The sequence below is a fragment of the Gopherus evgoodei genome, chromosome 1 (genome assembly GCF_007399415.2).
Source record: "Gopherus evgoodei ecotype Sinaloan lineage chromosome 1, rGopEvg1_v1.p, whole genome shotgun sequence".
NCBI lineage: Eukaryota > Metazoa > Chordata > Testudines > Testudinidae > Gopherus > Gopherus evgoodei.
In genome coordinates, this window is record NC_044322.1 from 261,226,044 (window position 1) to 261,242,164 (window position 16,121).

A 16,121-nucleotide genomic window follows, 5' to 3' on the forward strand; every position below is an offset into this window, starting at 1 on the left:
GTTTGTGTCTCTGCAGGCACAGAATATAGAGCTGTGTAGAGAGGGTCAACCCTTGAGCTCGCATGCATCCTCCCCACCCTGTTCCCATCCACACCAACCACTGTGGGGAGGGCACATGCTGTTTCCCCTGGTTTCTGCTAAAGGAAACAAAGCCTGTAGTAGGTTTTCCCTTTTATCTTGAAGACAGAGAGAGATGAAATGGACTCCAATGCACCTCTTTGCCCCGCTGCCTTCCTAGAAGGGAAGAGAATCATCTTCCTATGGAAGAGCAGAAGTAGATGCAGATAGGAGACTCCCCATCAAGTGCAGTGCTGCTCCACCTACTGCTAGGAAAGGTTTGAAGCCTCCTCCTCTTATTTCCACTTCTGACTCTCCTGCCTACTGGCTGAGTCTTCATTCTACCTCTCAATAAGAGTCAGGAAAAGGAGCTGAGCTTCCCCAAGCTCAGGGGAGGGAATTATCCCTTTAGGCAGAGGAGGAGGAGCTGTCCTCCCACAAGCCCCTCTGTACTTTAGCCCCTGATAAGGTGGCAGGGTGAAAAAGGATCAAATGTTTGTCTATCTACATTCCAAGGTGCTCTGCTAATTATAGGTCTGTTTATGCTCCCCTCATTCCTGGCCAGTAGAACCTTGGATCAGTGATCTCCTTGAAATCCATAGGGTTGGTTGGGAAAGTAGGGTACTATTAAAGGGAGGAAGGCTGGGAGAATTAGTCAGTGGTGTCTTTTGGGACTACAGCATGTTTAAGAAAGTCTGAGCACTCACACAAATACTCTCCAGCAGGGAGTGGAGCACTCTGTATGGTCATTGTTTTGCCTTTATCGTCTATGATTTTTTTTCTGCTTGCCAGGATTTTAAAGGAGCCATCTGAGTGAGCCTTCCCCCTTCAGAAACGGGAAGCGATGTACACAGTTGAATATTACATTTAATCAGCCCGACTCCTTGCTGTAGGGACCCATACTGTATTGTGTGTGAGAGATGAGAAGGCACCCATGTGAAAGGCATGATGTGGTTTTAACTCTGGCATACTTAGCACTAAGTTGTTTCCCCTCCAATGCTTCTACTATGGCTCTCCCTTCTCCTTTCTGTTTGTAAGGTAGGGGTCAACTTCCTTCTCAGTGCCATTTTCTCTCCCCTCTAGTCCTCAGAGAGAGCATTTGGGTATTATAGTGTCTGAGCAAGATGAAATGATGTAAATGAAATGGTCCAATGTGCCCTGAAGTCAACTACGTTGTCAGGGGGCTGGGAGAAGAGCACCCTGGGTGAGAACCAGTGTGTAGTGACAGGGTCTGACTCTGTGTGGATGGCTTTCACCTCCTATAGACCCCCTATGGCAATGGAACAATAGGGGAAGAATTCTGCTAGGGGAGCCACACACAGATTTCCTCTCCCTGGAAGCCTGTTTCTGCAGGTTTGTCCCTGGCATGTGGGAGGATAACTGAGACTATTTTATTTGGGGAAACAGCAAGAAGAAGAGATCATGAGAATAAGGACCCCATGTTGCGCTGTGAGTAGCCCCACTGACTTTAATAGGACTGTTTAAAGGGCATAAATTAAGCATGTGTGTAAGTCTTTGTAGGTGAGGGTGTAATGTAATACATAAAAGAGTCAGGCTCAGATCCACAAATTTATTTAGGCTTCTAACTTGACCTAAGGACCCTAAATACCTTTGTGAATCTGAGCCTAAGTGATAATCCATCATGTTCACAAAAAACCCTTCTTACGTTTTTTATGTAAGACATTGCTCTGTCAGTCATCAAATGCTACCGAACTGTAGCAACAAAAAAACAAAATAAAACATTTATATTTAAAAACAACTTCTCCTGTGCTTTCAGCAAGATCTTATCAGGTTCTCCAGTCCAACGATCATAGAGCTCCAGGTGCAAGGGGAAAAAATGGTATTTTCAGTGTAAATTATATTTTAGAGATAAAAGTGTCTTGTGCTGATTGAAGCAATCTTTGTAAATTATTAAAATGCTAAGTAATTTTCCAAAAGAACATACTCTTGAGTTTTATTAGCTGTACACAGATTGTTAATATGTTTCAGCAGAAAAGCCCTAAGTCAAAACTGAGACTTTCTAGAAAATGTAGGGAAATTTACCTTCCAAGTGACATACATCATAATCTTCAATGCCTACTGGTCTAGAAGGAATTTGTCTGATTGGTTATATCAGGGGTCGGCAACCTTTCAGAAGTGCTGTGCCAAGTCTTCATTTATTCACTCTAATTTATGGTTTCACGTGCCAGTAATACATTTTAACGTTTTTAGGTGGTCTCTTTCTATAAGTCTATAATATATAACTAAACTATTGTATGTAAAGTAAATAAGGGTTTTAAAATGTTTAAGAAGCTTCATTTAAAATTAAATTAAAATGCAGATTCCTCCCGGACTGGTGGCCAGGACCCAGGCAGTGTGAGTGTCACTGAAAATCATCTCATGTGCCACCTTTGGCACGCATGCCATAGGTTGCCCATCCCTGGGTTATACATTCATTTAATTGTTCATGTTTTTAGTGGGTATGCAAGCAGCCAAACCTGGGCAAAACTTTAGAGCTCTCAGTTTACTGTAAATAGAAGGTAAATTTTAGATTAATCACCAAGTTGTATCATTAAAATTACTTGCCTGTAATTACTAACTATTGTGTGAAGAGTTTAGCCCTAAGTTGTGCATAATGCTAGGAAGCAATGCTTGAAGTCTGAAGAGAACAGAATGATCTGCTCTGCATAATCTATCCCTGTGTGTTTAAAAAAGCAAGAATTTAGTCCCCAATAGTGCAACCTCTTCCATGAAGCATTACTAGCTCTTGCAATTTTATCATGAGTCTCATGATATTTGGTATTTTTGTTGATATCTGAGCTTCTGAGTCATGTGATCACATAAGACTCTCAGCTTTTTTTTTTCCAAGTAGCTTCAACATGTGATCCTTAAAGGCCCAAAAGCCAGAAGGCAAATAATAACAATCCAGCATTTTTATCACGATTTTAAAGCTAATCTTGTGATTTTTGGGGTCCTCACTCATGATTTTTGTATGCAGGGGCTGGTGCTATTGCACATGCTAATTTTAAACAGCGGAGCAGTAGACCCATTGGATTTTTAGGATAAAGTTAGACCTGTGTGCGTTTCCAGGACTAGGACCTGATAGCATAATTAAAAAGACACTCTTCAACACATTAACGCTATGGAACATTAAAATCCAATCCTCTTTAAAAAAATTTTTGCAATACCTGTTTGTGGTTTGTTTTTCTTAAAATGCAAAGATATTAACATTTTCCTGCAATGAATTTAAGGGCAACATTATTTTGCAGACTTCTTGTTTTTATACATTGGGGTGGGGGGTTCAATTCCAATTCAACAGGTTGTAACATGTTTTGATTTCTTCCACAAAGCAAAACATGAAACCCTGCTCTCCAGCAAGTGCATTGGAATCAATCCTGGGATGTCACAGCTCCTGACCCTTTTACTGTCGGGAACAAGAACAGCCTGTACAGCGGAAACTACAATCCCCACAATCCATTGTGCAGGGACAGAGAAAAGGGGAGGAATGTGGTCTGCCGCATGGGTTCTGGGAATGGTAGTTCTATTGCTGCTTCCCCCTTTTCCTCAGCTGAGGGCAGATTTCCAAGCACCTGTCCCTTTGAAGGGAGGCCGAACTACATTCTCCACCACTCCCTTCGAGAATGTCACGATGCAGTTGCTTAATAACAAGCCAAACAGGAAGTGATGAGAGTCACATGGGAGAGATTTAAAGGTAAGGATGTGCTAGGCTTTGCTGGGGTTGGAGCTCACTTTGGTGGATTTTGTATTGTGTTTTCTGGCCAAGAGTCTGTGGCATTTCATTCAGTTTGGGCAATCATCTTATTTTGTTGGGCTGCGAAAATGCTTGCAAATGTAGCAGGTAGGACACCTGTGGACTGGGTGTCCTCTGCCTAGTGGTTGTGGTGGTTGACAGTAATAAAATAAGAGTTTGAGGGGAAAAGTCCACTCCCTGTTGTGATGGCAAAGCTTGCTGTGGTGTGTCAGGGATCAATTCTATGAACTCTTGCTGAATTTAAGCTTTTGTGGATTTTTTTAACCCTTTATTGCCACAACCATAAGAAATAGAAACATCCAAATGTGAACTTGGAGTAAGGTGATGCAGTAGCATCTGCCTGTGTCTATTGATGGTTCCAGTGCTGTCCTGGTCTCTGATAAGTTTGAACAGTAGCCAAGATAAATTGTCGGGACTGTTCAATGCTGCGGCAGTTCAGAATCCTGTGGGCAGCAGCGGAACTCCCCAGAAATGTGTCAGTTTTATGCTGATGCAGGGTCACCCAGAGTGGGGGGACAAGTGGGGCATTTGCCCCAGGCTGTGCAGGGGCCCCCATGAGAATATAGTATTGGAACATTTTTTTTAATGGAAGGGGCCCCTGGAATTGCTTTGCCTGGGGCCCCCTGAGTCCTCTGGGCAGCCCTGTGCTGATGCTGCTTGGGAAGGCTGAGCAGTAGCAGCAGAGGTGGTCAATGGAGAGAAGACAATGGACGGTGTTGGGTGCTCAGTGACTGAGGCATGAACAGTTAATTAAATGTTCCTGAAAGTGTTGGCCTTAGTCCTCTGATTAGTTGGTGTCTAGGATGTTTTTCATGTTTTGATCACATTTATCAATTTATGCTGAAGGATCACAAATTGCTTTACACAAGGCATATGTGCAGCACCACTGTAGTGCAGCCACTGTAGGAGGACAGTAATCAGTGAGCACACAGAACTATGCAGAACAGTGGGGTTAAAAGGGAAAATTTGGCTAGGGTTACTGGGTCAAATCTCTACTCCTGTGAAAAAATAGCATGAGATCATTAATGTTGCTGCAGAGAACACAGGCCCTGATTATTAGTAAAGAATACACAGATAGTCCTTAGTTTTACCAAGATCAAAATATCCCCCTTTAAAACTCTGTGATAAAGCAGCTTCATGCTTAATCTCCAGAGATGTGCCAAATACTGGAGGGGCCTTGACAATGAATTACTTTCCTGCTCCAAGAATTGGTGCTTCTAGATCACTGAGGCACATGTGGGTGGGACTTGTATACTTGACACAGTACCAAAGATGTCTTGTAAGAAAGCAGAAGGCACAGAACTTCAGGACCATCACCACTCATGAACTTTGAATTAATGCAACATGAATAAAAGAACCAACACCAGCCTCTGCCCCAGCAAAACTCTGACAGACCTAAAATGAGGGACAAATGGCAGAGGTGTCAATAGAAAATGATGTGAGACTAAATTAATTTCCTGTGTATAAAGTAGTCCATGACCTGAAAAGAAGCCAAGCCAATGCTTAGAATTTGTGAGGTACTTCTCATATTCAGAGTCCTTTATACACATCATAGACTTGACATTTCTGGTGTCTTAAATTATTTTCTGTATTAAACAGCATAGTAGCATAAGGTTGGCGTGGGAAGTAGGTACGATTGAGTCTTAAGTACCTTATATACATTTAAGAAATATTGACAAGGTAAACAACACTAATAATAAAATATGTGGGTAATGTTTGTCTACAAAGTCACAGTGTTTTGGGTGTTTCACTGCTTGTGCATTGTCAAACACCCTGTATGCCAATTCAATCTACCCAATCAAAGGCAGTTTTAAGGCTAAAGCCTTTAAATTCCTAAAGCTCTGCTATGCTCAGTAGGCTACACACCAAAATAAGATAGTGAGGCAGCCAGAGCATCAGTCTGATACTTACTTTGCTGAGTCCCTTTACCCTCCTTATTGTACCTTTTTAAGATGCCAGGAAAAAGCTATTCACACTTGTAAGGCTTTTGTGTGTTTCACAGTGATTTAAAACGAGCTCTTTCCTGGAGAAAACAGATAGTTTGGGTGTGAACAAGCTTTCACCTGGGAGTATTACATTTCACTACATGCCCTTCAGACATACGTGGAGCCTAATCCTATGGTTCTCACTCAGGTAAAACTGAAACCAGTGAGATCCTTACTTGAGTAAGGAGAACAGGCTCTAACTCTTAAGCTTTGTCTACACTTAAAAAAATCACCTGTTGCTGAACTGGAGCAAAACATGGCTTAATTGGGTGTGTAGATCAGGACAGACCATGTTCAGCTGTACTTGTGGTTGACTTCTGTCATCTACAATGGCTAGGTCTCCTACTGAAGCAGAGAAGGCTTAAAATTAGCAGCGACCCAGTCTTCTCTAGGTCATCTTCCCCACCACCTCATTATTAAGCAAATCCTGAACTTTTGAAATGACAGGTTTTCTATTACCCTGTGTCTCAAAATACTTGTCTGAAAAGGCAGCTCTATGTTTTTGCCAGTGCATGTAAAAATCATAAAACGTGTATAACCTTATTATGTAAGCCCATATTGGGTTGCTCTTACTACCTAGAGGAATGTTCCACTGTCACAGTTCAATTGATAATATATTAGCTTGCTTGTCTTTCATTTGCCAAATGGATTGGAGCCTGCTTGTCATTAACATGCTTTAGCAACTACAGTAATTGGTTGACAAAGCTGTGTTCAGAAGCCTGGGTGGGGGTGGTTAGTAGCTAGAGACCAGGCCTGATATGCAAGAGGATCAATATGTTTGCTGTGGCTGGTGAGTTGATTTCATTGTGTGTATCTGCTTAAATTTAATTTTTTAATGCAACTTGAATTTTTTAAGCTTGAACTATATCCAGATAGCTAGTTCTTATTATAAAAGAAGAGGATAAAGGATAACTTCTTGTCTTCTATTGATCATGGAAATACAAGCCCTCTTCCCCAACCCTCCTCGCAAAAAAGCATGTGTTTAAAATTAAGCACAAATGCATACACTAGTAAATTTCAACCACTGTTTGTGTCCTGATTGTAATGTAATGTAAGAGATGTTTCTCTCTGAACCGTTTCGTTCCTTCTTTCGATGGTCCATTTAGAGACTTTGCTCAGTGTAACCCTCCCAGGAAAGAGTAATGTATACATCTGTATGTTGGAAGTGTAGAGAGATGTATTATTCATACCTTGTCAACGTATATACTGGAAAACAAGCTGAATTTATAGTTTTTTTCCTTTCTGCTAGTGCTGCTATAGTTAACTGTCTCAGTATTTCCATTATAAACCCATGTTTTTGGAGCTGTATAACTGTCTTTAAAATAAAGAGTTCATTAATCTTGTACCATGACAGAGAACGTACAATATTGCATTTAGAAAACAGCTGTAACTATATATGAAGGGGAGTAATCTCAGTGTACACACATGCTCCAGGAAAATTAACCAGAGTTTTACATATTAAGAGGACAATAGTATTTTACACTTGAAATGATGCTCCTCTGTCAGAGATCTGAAAGAGGATTACAAAGGTGGGTGGTGGTATTTTCCCCCCCCCCCCATTTTACAGATGACCAAGCTAAGGCACAAATTAGGTGACAAAATATCTTTAAAAATCTGGGCCAGAGATATTAAATAATTAGCCTTGGATTGACCTGGAAAGTGGTGGCAGTTAGAAATAGACCTCAGTGCAAACTACACTTGCAGTCGTCTGCTGTAGCCATTAGACACATTGCCACTCCCAAGAACTATTCACCATTAATTCAGCTAAATCTTAACTGGGGCAGAAATGCCTAGTGTTTTGTTAGCAATAATTGATGAGGCAGAGCAGAAAGAGACAGGCTTTATTAAACATACCACGAGACTGGCATTCCATTCTCTAGTTCTGCTCTGTCTGTCTCTATGTGGATGCAACCCCTCTGGTTACATTCCTGAGCCTCAGGTCTCTCACTAATATATGTCCCTTCTGAAACCTGTCTTTCTCTGGTTCCACTCCTCCTATTACAGCTGGGAGCTCCTTTGCCACTAATGTTTCTTTTCCACTTTTCTTTACCTTTTGATTATATTCATATGTAAATAAAAGAACATAGTTAAATCCCTGACTCGGGCTGGCCAGAAGAGGGTCTCCAGCAGGGTTCTTAATAGTGAAATCTGTGCAAAGAGTCACCACCAATAAACAGTACTCTTCTAAGCAACTAGGGAAGCTGGTAGGGTGGGGTCTACCAAAAGATTTAGATGTTGCAATGCTGAGCATCACAGTGCCTAACTTTCAGGCATCTAGAAAATCACAGGAGTAAGGCTGCTTTCCAAAAAGCTGAGTGAAACACCTCGGCTACCTGTACAATGAATAGGAAGAGATAGCAGTCTACAAATGTGATCCACAAAAGCCAGCATGGTAAGTGGCTCACTGTCTCAGCTAGCCAATGGGAGATGCTGACCAGAGGGGTGTGCCCGAAACCCTTCCCCTCTGTCTGGTGCCTAAGGGCTTGGCTACACTGGAGAGTTGCAGCGCTGTAAACCCACCACCAGCGCTGCAACTTACTTACTGTCCACACTTGCAAGGCACATGCAGTGCTGCAGCGCTGGCTGTACTCCTGCTCTGCCTCGGGTATAAGGATTGCAGCGCTGGTGATGCAGCGCTGCTCCGCAAGTGTGGCCACCAAAAGCGCTGTAATTGGTCTCCGAGGTATTCGGAGGTATCCCAGAATGCCTGTTCAACCACTCTGCTTATCAGTTCACACTCTACTGCCCTGGCCTCAGGTGACCCACCCTTTAAATGCCCCAGGAATTTTAAAAATCCCCTTCCTGTTTGCTCAGCCAGCTGTGGAGTTCAATCAATCAGTTAATCTTTCCAGGTGACCATGCCTCCACGCGCCAAACGAGCTCCAGCATGGAGCAATGGCAAGTTGATGGACCTAATCAGTGTTTGGGGGGAGGAAGCTGTGCAGTCACAGCTGCGCTCCAGCCGTAGGAATTACGATACCTATGGGCAGATCTCAAGGGCTATGCTGGAAAGGGGCCATGACCGGGATGTGGTGCAGTGCAGGGTTAAAGTAAAGGAGCTGCGGAGTGCCTATTGCAAAGCCCACAAGGGAAACCGTCGCTCAGGTGCTGCCCCCATGACCTGCCATTTTTTACAAGGAGCTGGACGTAATACTTGGGGTGATCCCACTGCCAGTCCGACGACCATGATGGACAGTTCAGAGCGGGGGGGGGGGGGAGGAAACCGAGAGTGAGGGTACTAGGGTTGGGGGAGACACCCCAGAGTCCCAGGAGGCATGCAGCCAGGAGCTCTTCCTCAAGCCAGGAGGAAGGTAGCCAGTCACAGCAGCTGGAACTTGTTGGTGAAGAAGAAGCTGAGGAGCAGGTTCCCGGTAAGCAGCTTTTATTTTCAGAATGGAAATGTTTTGGGAGAGGAGAGGGGGTTATGGCTGCATGCATGCATGCCTAGATGTGGAATAGCCCATTGATGTGGTCTGTCACGTCACGGTAATCGGCTTCGGTAATCTCTTCAAAAGTTTCTGCCAGGGCGTGGGCAGTGCGCTTGCGCAAGTTTGTAGGGAGAGCCACTGTGGTCCTTGTCCCAGTCAGGCTAACGCGTCCACACCTCTGTGCTGTCAGGGGTGGGGGGACCATTGCTGCACACAGGCAAGCTGCTTAGGGGTCAGGGCAGAATCCACATTGCTGTAGAAGACCCTCCCTTGCTTCCCAGGTGACCCACAGCAGCGAGATATCTTCCAGCATAAACTCCTATGGAAAATGTTGGGATAGTGTTCAGTATAGGTCCCCCTGCAGCTGTTTGCTTTCCCCAACATACAGAAACCCCAGTACAGCCCTGAACCAATCAGTCCCCCTTCCCAGGTGACCTGCAGCAGTGAAATGTCTTCCAGGGTTAATTAACTCCTGCACCCATTCCCCCTTACTCACCATTTCTTCACTGCTGTGGATTCTGTGTGCTCTATTTGGTATGTGGAAAGTATGCTAAAATGAGACTGTAAACTCCTTCACTGTGATTATACACAATGCTGCCTCTCTGTTAAATGTTTCAATTTTTGTCTTTCTAATAACAGTGTCCTTGAATACTCGACTGGCCGTATCAGAGACTGCTGAGAGGCTACAAAACCTGAGGAAGAAGCCACAAAAAAGCAAAGAAGATATGGTGAAAGCATTCCTTAAGAATCAATCTGCCAGAGAGAGTAAAAAACTGCAGGACTGGAGGGAAAAAATGCAGCACTGGAGGGAAAGAGAAAGCAGGAGAAAGGCAGTGGCTAAGAAGAAAAGCACAAAGCAGCTGATAAGCATCCTGGCACGCCAAACGGACTGTATCCAGTCACTCGTAGCCATGCAGGCAGAGCACTACCGTGCCGCCCCCCCCCCCCCAGTCCCAAAGTTCTTTCCCTTGTGCCCCAATGTCAGCTCAAAATCCCCTTCTCCAGCATCCAGGTTCTTACCACCACCAGCTGCCCCCAACACCTGTAGGTTCATCTACCAGCCCTGAGAACTATGACCCTTACCCTCTGCACTCAACCCCCATCACCATACAGCATTTTCATCCTGAAGTGCAGCAGTCATTGCACAGCACTCCAGACAGGACATATTCAAACCTCTGACTGTACAGTTCACCACCCCACCCCCCTGCCCTTTTAATTATTTTCTTTTCAATAAATGAATTCTTGGCTTTTAAAACAGTTTTTTTAATTGCAGAAACTGAAAGATACCGTAGCCCAGGAAAAAAACAGGCACTGCAAATCATTGTAACCACTGCTCTTCACTCCCGTGCAAGGCACCAAACATTACTGTTGGCTTTCAGCCTCAAATTCTTCCCTCAAGGCATCCCTAATCCTTGTAGCCCTGTGCTGGGCCTCTCTAGTAGCCCTGCTCTCTGGCTGTGCAAATTCAGCCTCCAGGCGTTGAACCTCGGAGGTCCATTCCTGACTGAATGTTTCACCCTTTCCTTCACAAATATTATGGAGGGTACAGCATGCGGACATAACTTCAGGGATGCTGCTTTCCCCCAAGTCTAGCTTCCCATAAAGAGATCTCCAGCATCCTTTTAAACAGCCAAAAGCACACTCCACAGTCATTTGGCACCGGCTCAGCCTGTAGTTGAACCGGTCCTTGCTCCTGTCAAGCTTCCCTGTATACGGTTTCATGAGCCAAGGCATTAACGGATAAGCGGGGTCTCCAAGGATTACAATGGGCATTTCGACATCCCCTACTGTGATCTTCCGGTCTGGGAAAAAAGTCCCGGCCTGCAGCTTCCTGAACAGGCCACTGTTCCGAAAGATGCGTGCATCATGCACCTTTCCAGGCCAGCCTGTGTTAATGTCAATGAAATGCCCACGGTGATCCACAAGCACCTGGAGAACCATAGAGAAATACCCCTTCCGATTAATGTACTCGGATGCTAGGTGGGGTGGTGCCAGAATAGGAATATACATCCCATCTATCGCCCCTCCACAGTTAGGGAAACCCATTTGTGCAAAGCCATCCACAATGTCCTGCACGTTCCCCAAAGTCACGGTTCTTCTTAGCAGGATGCAATTAATGGCCCTGCAAACTTGCATCAACACGATTCCAATGGTCGACTTTCCCACTCCAAACTGGTTCGTGACCGATCGGTAGCTGTCTGGAGTTGCCAGCTTCCAGATTGCAATAGCCACCCGCTTCTCCACCGGCGGGGCAGCTGTCAATCTCGTGTCCTTGCGCCACAGGGTGGGGGCGAGCTCCTCACACAGTCCCATGAAAGTGGCCTTTCTCATCCGAAAGTTCTGCAGCCACTGCTCGTCATCCCAGAGTTCCATGACGATGTGATCCCACCACTCAGTGCTTGTTTCCCGAGCCCCAAAGCGGCGTTCCACGGTGCTGAGTATTTCCGTTAATGCCACAAGCAATTTAGTGTCATACGCGTCAGGTGACTCGATCTCATCTTCGGACTCCTCACTGTCACTTTGGAGCTGAAGGAATAGCTCCACTGCCAAAAGTGATGTCCTGGCGACACTCATCAGCAAAGTCCTCAGCAGCTCGGGCTCCATTTCCCACAGAAATCATGCTGCACAGAAACCATTGGGAGAGTCACAATGGCACCAAACGTGGACAGAAAAACAGTGACTGCTGGGATGTGAAGCGATGCACCACGGGGCATTGGGACAAGAAGCGGAATGACCCACACCCTTCCGTCCCCTTCCCACAACTCACGGCGCCAAAATGGGACGAGGTGCTCTGTGGGATAGCTGCTCACAATGTGCCACTCCCAACAGCTCTGCAAATGTGACCACACCGCAGCGTTGGTAACTGTCAGTGTGGCCACACTGCAGCGCTTTCCCTACACAGCTGTACGAAGACAGGTGTAACTCCCAGCGCTGCACACCTGCAAGTGTAGCCAAGCCCTAAGTCTGGGCTCCTGGAAGGTGCCTATTTCTGCTAGTAATCCATGAATAGGAGCCCACAGCCTGGAGTCAGGTGGCTTATGCACCTAAGGAGTGAGTTAAGTACCTGTCTAACTCCACACAGGACATCAGGAAGAGCAGGTGGTGGTGCCTACCTTTATAATTTTTTATCCCAGAGGTTAGAGAACTCACCGGGGATGTAAGAGACCTTGGTTAAATGGGGGGGGGGGAGGTTGAATCTGTGTCTCCCACATTCCAGGTGAGTGCTCTAACCTCTGGGCTAAAAGTTATAAGATAGGCAGCAACACTATGACCACCACCATGTCCTCCTCTTGGATTCTGACTAGAAACCAATCTGGTAGGAAGCTTCTAAGCATGTCTACCACATTGGTTCCTGCATGTGACTTAGGTGGCTGAACATTTGTCTTTCCTGATTTGTGATTTACTCTGGGGCATAAGTGGGAGATAGGCATGCGGTTTTCCTGGAAGGAGGCAGTGGCTTGCATGCCCAGAGATAGAAATAAAGGGCCTATTGAACTTTTATTCTGAATACTTAAGTGCTGAGTGTAGGCACCTGCAGGGTTTGATGGGAGTTTTGTGGATTGCAGTGGAGCCAAAACGGACATTAAGTACCTAAGTCTTGGGGCCTTCATGGATCCCATTCCTAAGGGCTACTGCACCAGGAGGAGGGAGGACTTCTATTTGCTGGGAGGCAAGATTAGTTAGGACTCTCTGGGCATGTCCACAATGGAGCTGGAAGATGTGATTTCCAGCTCAAGTAGATGTACCTGTGCTAGTTCTGATGGTGCTAATGCACTAAAAATAGAAGTGGAGCCCTGGTGGTGGGAGTGGCTAGACCTCCCAAGTATGATTCTGTCTGACACATTAGATAGGTACTCAGTGGCTAGCCCTTCCTGCGGCTCATACTGTGGTTGCTAAGCTGCTACATTTAGTGCACTACTTTGATCAGAGCTAGTGTGGGTGTGTCTCCTCAAGCTGGAAATTACTCCTCCAGCTCCAGTGTAGACGTACCCACAGACTGCATCTTCGCTGGCCCCTGCATCTCCCAGTTGCCAGGATTCTTCTCTCCCTTTACCCATCCTGTGCCCTGCATCCCCGGGTGGAGAAGCTCCAGAACAAGTTATCTAATGCTGCAGCAAAAATAGATCAAAAAGAGCTTTAAAGTTCAAGACCTATTCAAACTTATTCCACACTTGGGTCTTGATCTCTCAGCAGGGTCTGTTCAGATGACCCCCTGCCTAGAACCCCACTGATTTCAACAGATGGGGGGTTTTGTGCAGGCATGGAGGTTCTTTCATGTGAATCCAGTTGCTACCTTAGCAGCGTTTGGGGGTGGGGGGGCACAAGGAAGTGACAATGTTTTGAGTAAAAATGAAAACTTTAAAGTGAGGAAGGAAAAGCAATTAAAAACTGAGACACACTGGCAACTGTTTTCCCAAGATGGCTGCTGGAGCTGCTGCTATCTTGATACTGGAGCTATCTTATTGCTGGAGTCAGTCATTTGATCCTGTGAGTATCAAACAGGAAAGTCTTAGTAGAGGAAGGGGCAGAGTAAAAAGATGCTTTTAAAGGGTATAATAAAACCTGCAGATTGAAGTCTTGGTTTAGTGGGAAAACTGTTTCTCTTTTCTTGGAAATGTGATCTGAAATGGACAAAACTGGTCTTGTTCTCTGACAGCTACTATTAAGAATGGCCATGCTGGGTCAGACCAAAGGTCCATCTAGCCCAGTATCCTGTCTTCCAACAGTGGCCAATGCTAGGTGCTTCAGAGAGAATAAAGAGAACAGGTAATCATCAAGTGATCCATCCCCTGTCGCCCATTCCCAGCTTCTGGCAAACAGAGGCTAGGGACACCTTCCCTGTTTATGTTCTGACATTGTGAATAAGGCCCACAAATTCATGCCATTTTGCATAAAAATCATGAGCTTTTTGCAATAATCGTTAATTTTAAAAGATCTGATTCGGTTTTGGAGCCTGTAATACTCACAGCTTTCAAGCTTTTCTCTAATGCTGTGATGGCTAGAAATTTGCCCCTCCCTCCTTTTTAATGGAAGTGAGATTCTCTCATAATTACATGACTCCAGGAGCTAGGGCTTTAGAAAAAACCTGCCAGATATCACAAGACTCACCATAAAAGCCTCAGAGTTGGAAATGCTGCATTTACTACTGTGTAATTTACATTTTTTTCTCTTTTTGGCATGCTCCCCTACCCCAAATCCCTTACTCGTGCACATCGCCTCTGAATTGGTCTACTTAGAATGAGTGTGAGGGAGCTGAAGGGAGTTCTATTTTGGTGTAGCTGGCATGCCAAGGAGCTAAAAAAAACGGACTACAGCAAAAAAAGTATGTTGAATAAGCTAAAGTAGGCCACCCCTACTTTATTTGACATCTTCTGCTCTTCCCTGTTTAAGCTATCACAATGGAGACTCCATTACATACTGGTAAGCGGGTTTCCATAGGCCTCAGGGAGTCTTAAATCCTACCCAGCCAACCCTTAACGCTTAGCTTTATGCTCATGACATATATGAGGTGCATCAAGTTAAGCACAGGTATAAGTGTGGCAGGACTGGGGCCTAAGTGAACGTAAGGGCATCCCAATTTATGGTACACCTCTACCTTGATATAACGGTGTCCTTGGGAGCCAAAAAATCTTACCGTGTTATAGGTGAAACCGTGTTATATTGAACATGCTTTGATCCACTGGAGTACACCCCCCCCCCCCCCCCCCGGAGCACTGCTTTACCACATTATATCCAAATTCGTGTTATAATTCGGGTGGCGTTATAGCGAGGTAGCGGTGTACTTTTATGCTTCACCTCTGTCTTTGCCCCAGTGTGTGAAAGAATTTATTTTCCATCCCCTTCTTATGGCAACTGTATCCATTCTAATACAGAATGTGGTGACTATTCTGCATTGTATATGCATGTCTAAAAGCTTGTGATGTCTACACATTGCACTCATTGTTTCTGAAGTATATACTGTGTGGGAGATTTTCAAAAGGCACAAATAGCAGTTAGGTGCCTAATTTCCTTTGATTTCTGTGGGGAGTTAGGCCCCTATCTGCTACTTTGTGCCTTTGAAAATTTCCCCATATCTTTTATTCACCAGTAGAACTTTTAAATGCAATAAGGAGTTACTTTTGCGGCCTCATATAGACTCTAACAGACTATTGTTGAAAAAGCTTAAAAAAGAACAGTAATTGACAGCTTCCTGATTACACCTTACAGCTGAATGTAATCTTTTTGCAGTAGCATTTCCTTTAAACATATACATGTTGGATAATAGCATAACAGCATGCCACTGTGGTTTACATGCTTCTTGATCTTTAAAAAGTTCCTGCAACAATAGTATTAGACCAATGACTTTTTTAGATGCTTTCCTTGTTGGTCTTTTCTCTGCCAATCCACTCACCCATTTTAGCATGTGCTGGTTGGATGAAAGTTCTAGAGTTGTCATTCCCCCTCTTTGGTTTGGGAATAGCAGCATGTTTGCATTATGTAGCCAATCATACATCCTTTCTCCCCTTCACTTAGGGTGACCAGATGTCCCTATTTTATAGGGGCAGTCCCAATATTTGGGGCTTTTTCTTCCATAGGCGCCTATTACTCCCCACCCCCTGTCCCAATTTTTCACACTTGCTGTCTGGTCACCCTACCTTCACTCATGCTTTACCTCCAATTGTGGCTGTTAGAATCACTGGGGTTGGACATCTGGCCTGTGCTCTTTCTTGGGCCCAGTTCTGTAACCCCTTATTTACATTGAATAATATTACTCATGTGACTCCCCATTTATATCAATGGAACTTCTTGTGTGAGTATATACTACATGAAGTAAGGAAGGGTGACAGAACTGGGCCAAAGAATGGGTCCTTCTACTCATCAAAGGCTCCAGACTCCCTGTTCTCTTTTCATTCGTTGTTT

At 44.7% G+C, this 16,121-nt stretch overlaps 1 protein-coding gene across 1 annotated transcript in view; it reads left to right on the top strand.

Annotated features, from left to right (window-relative positions):
• The first annotated feature begins 3,579 nt into the window (after positions 1-3,579).
• TBXAS1 (thromboxane A synthase 1) overlaps positions 3,580-16,121 on the top strand; it is a 355,058-nt gene continuing 342,516 nt past the window's right edge. Inside the window, exon 1 of the mRNA XM_030544287.1 lies at positions 3,580-3,748. The gene's annotated coding sequence lies outside the window, so the exon portion shown is untranslated. The remainder of the gene's footprint in view (positions 3,749-16,121) is intronic.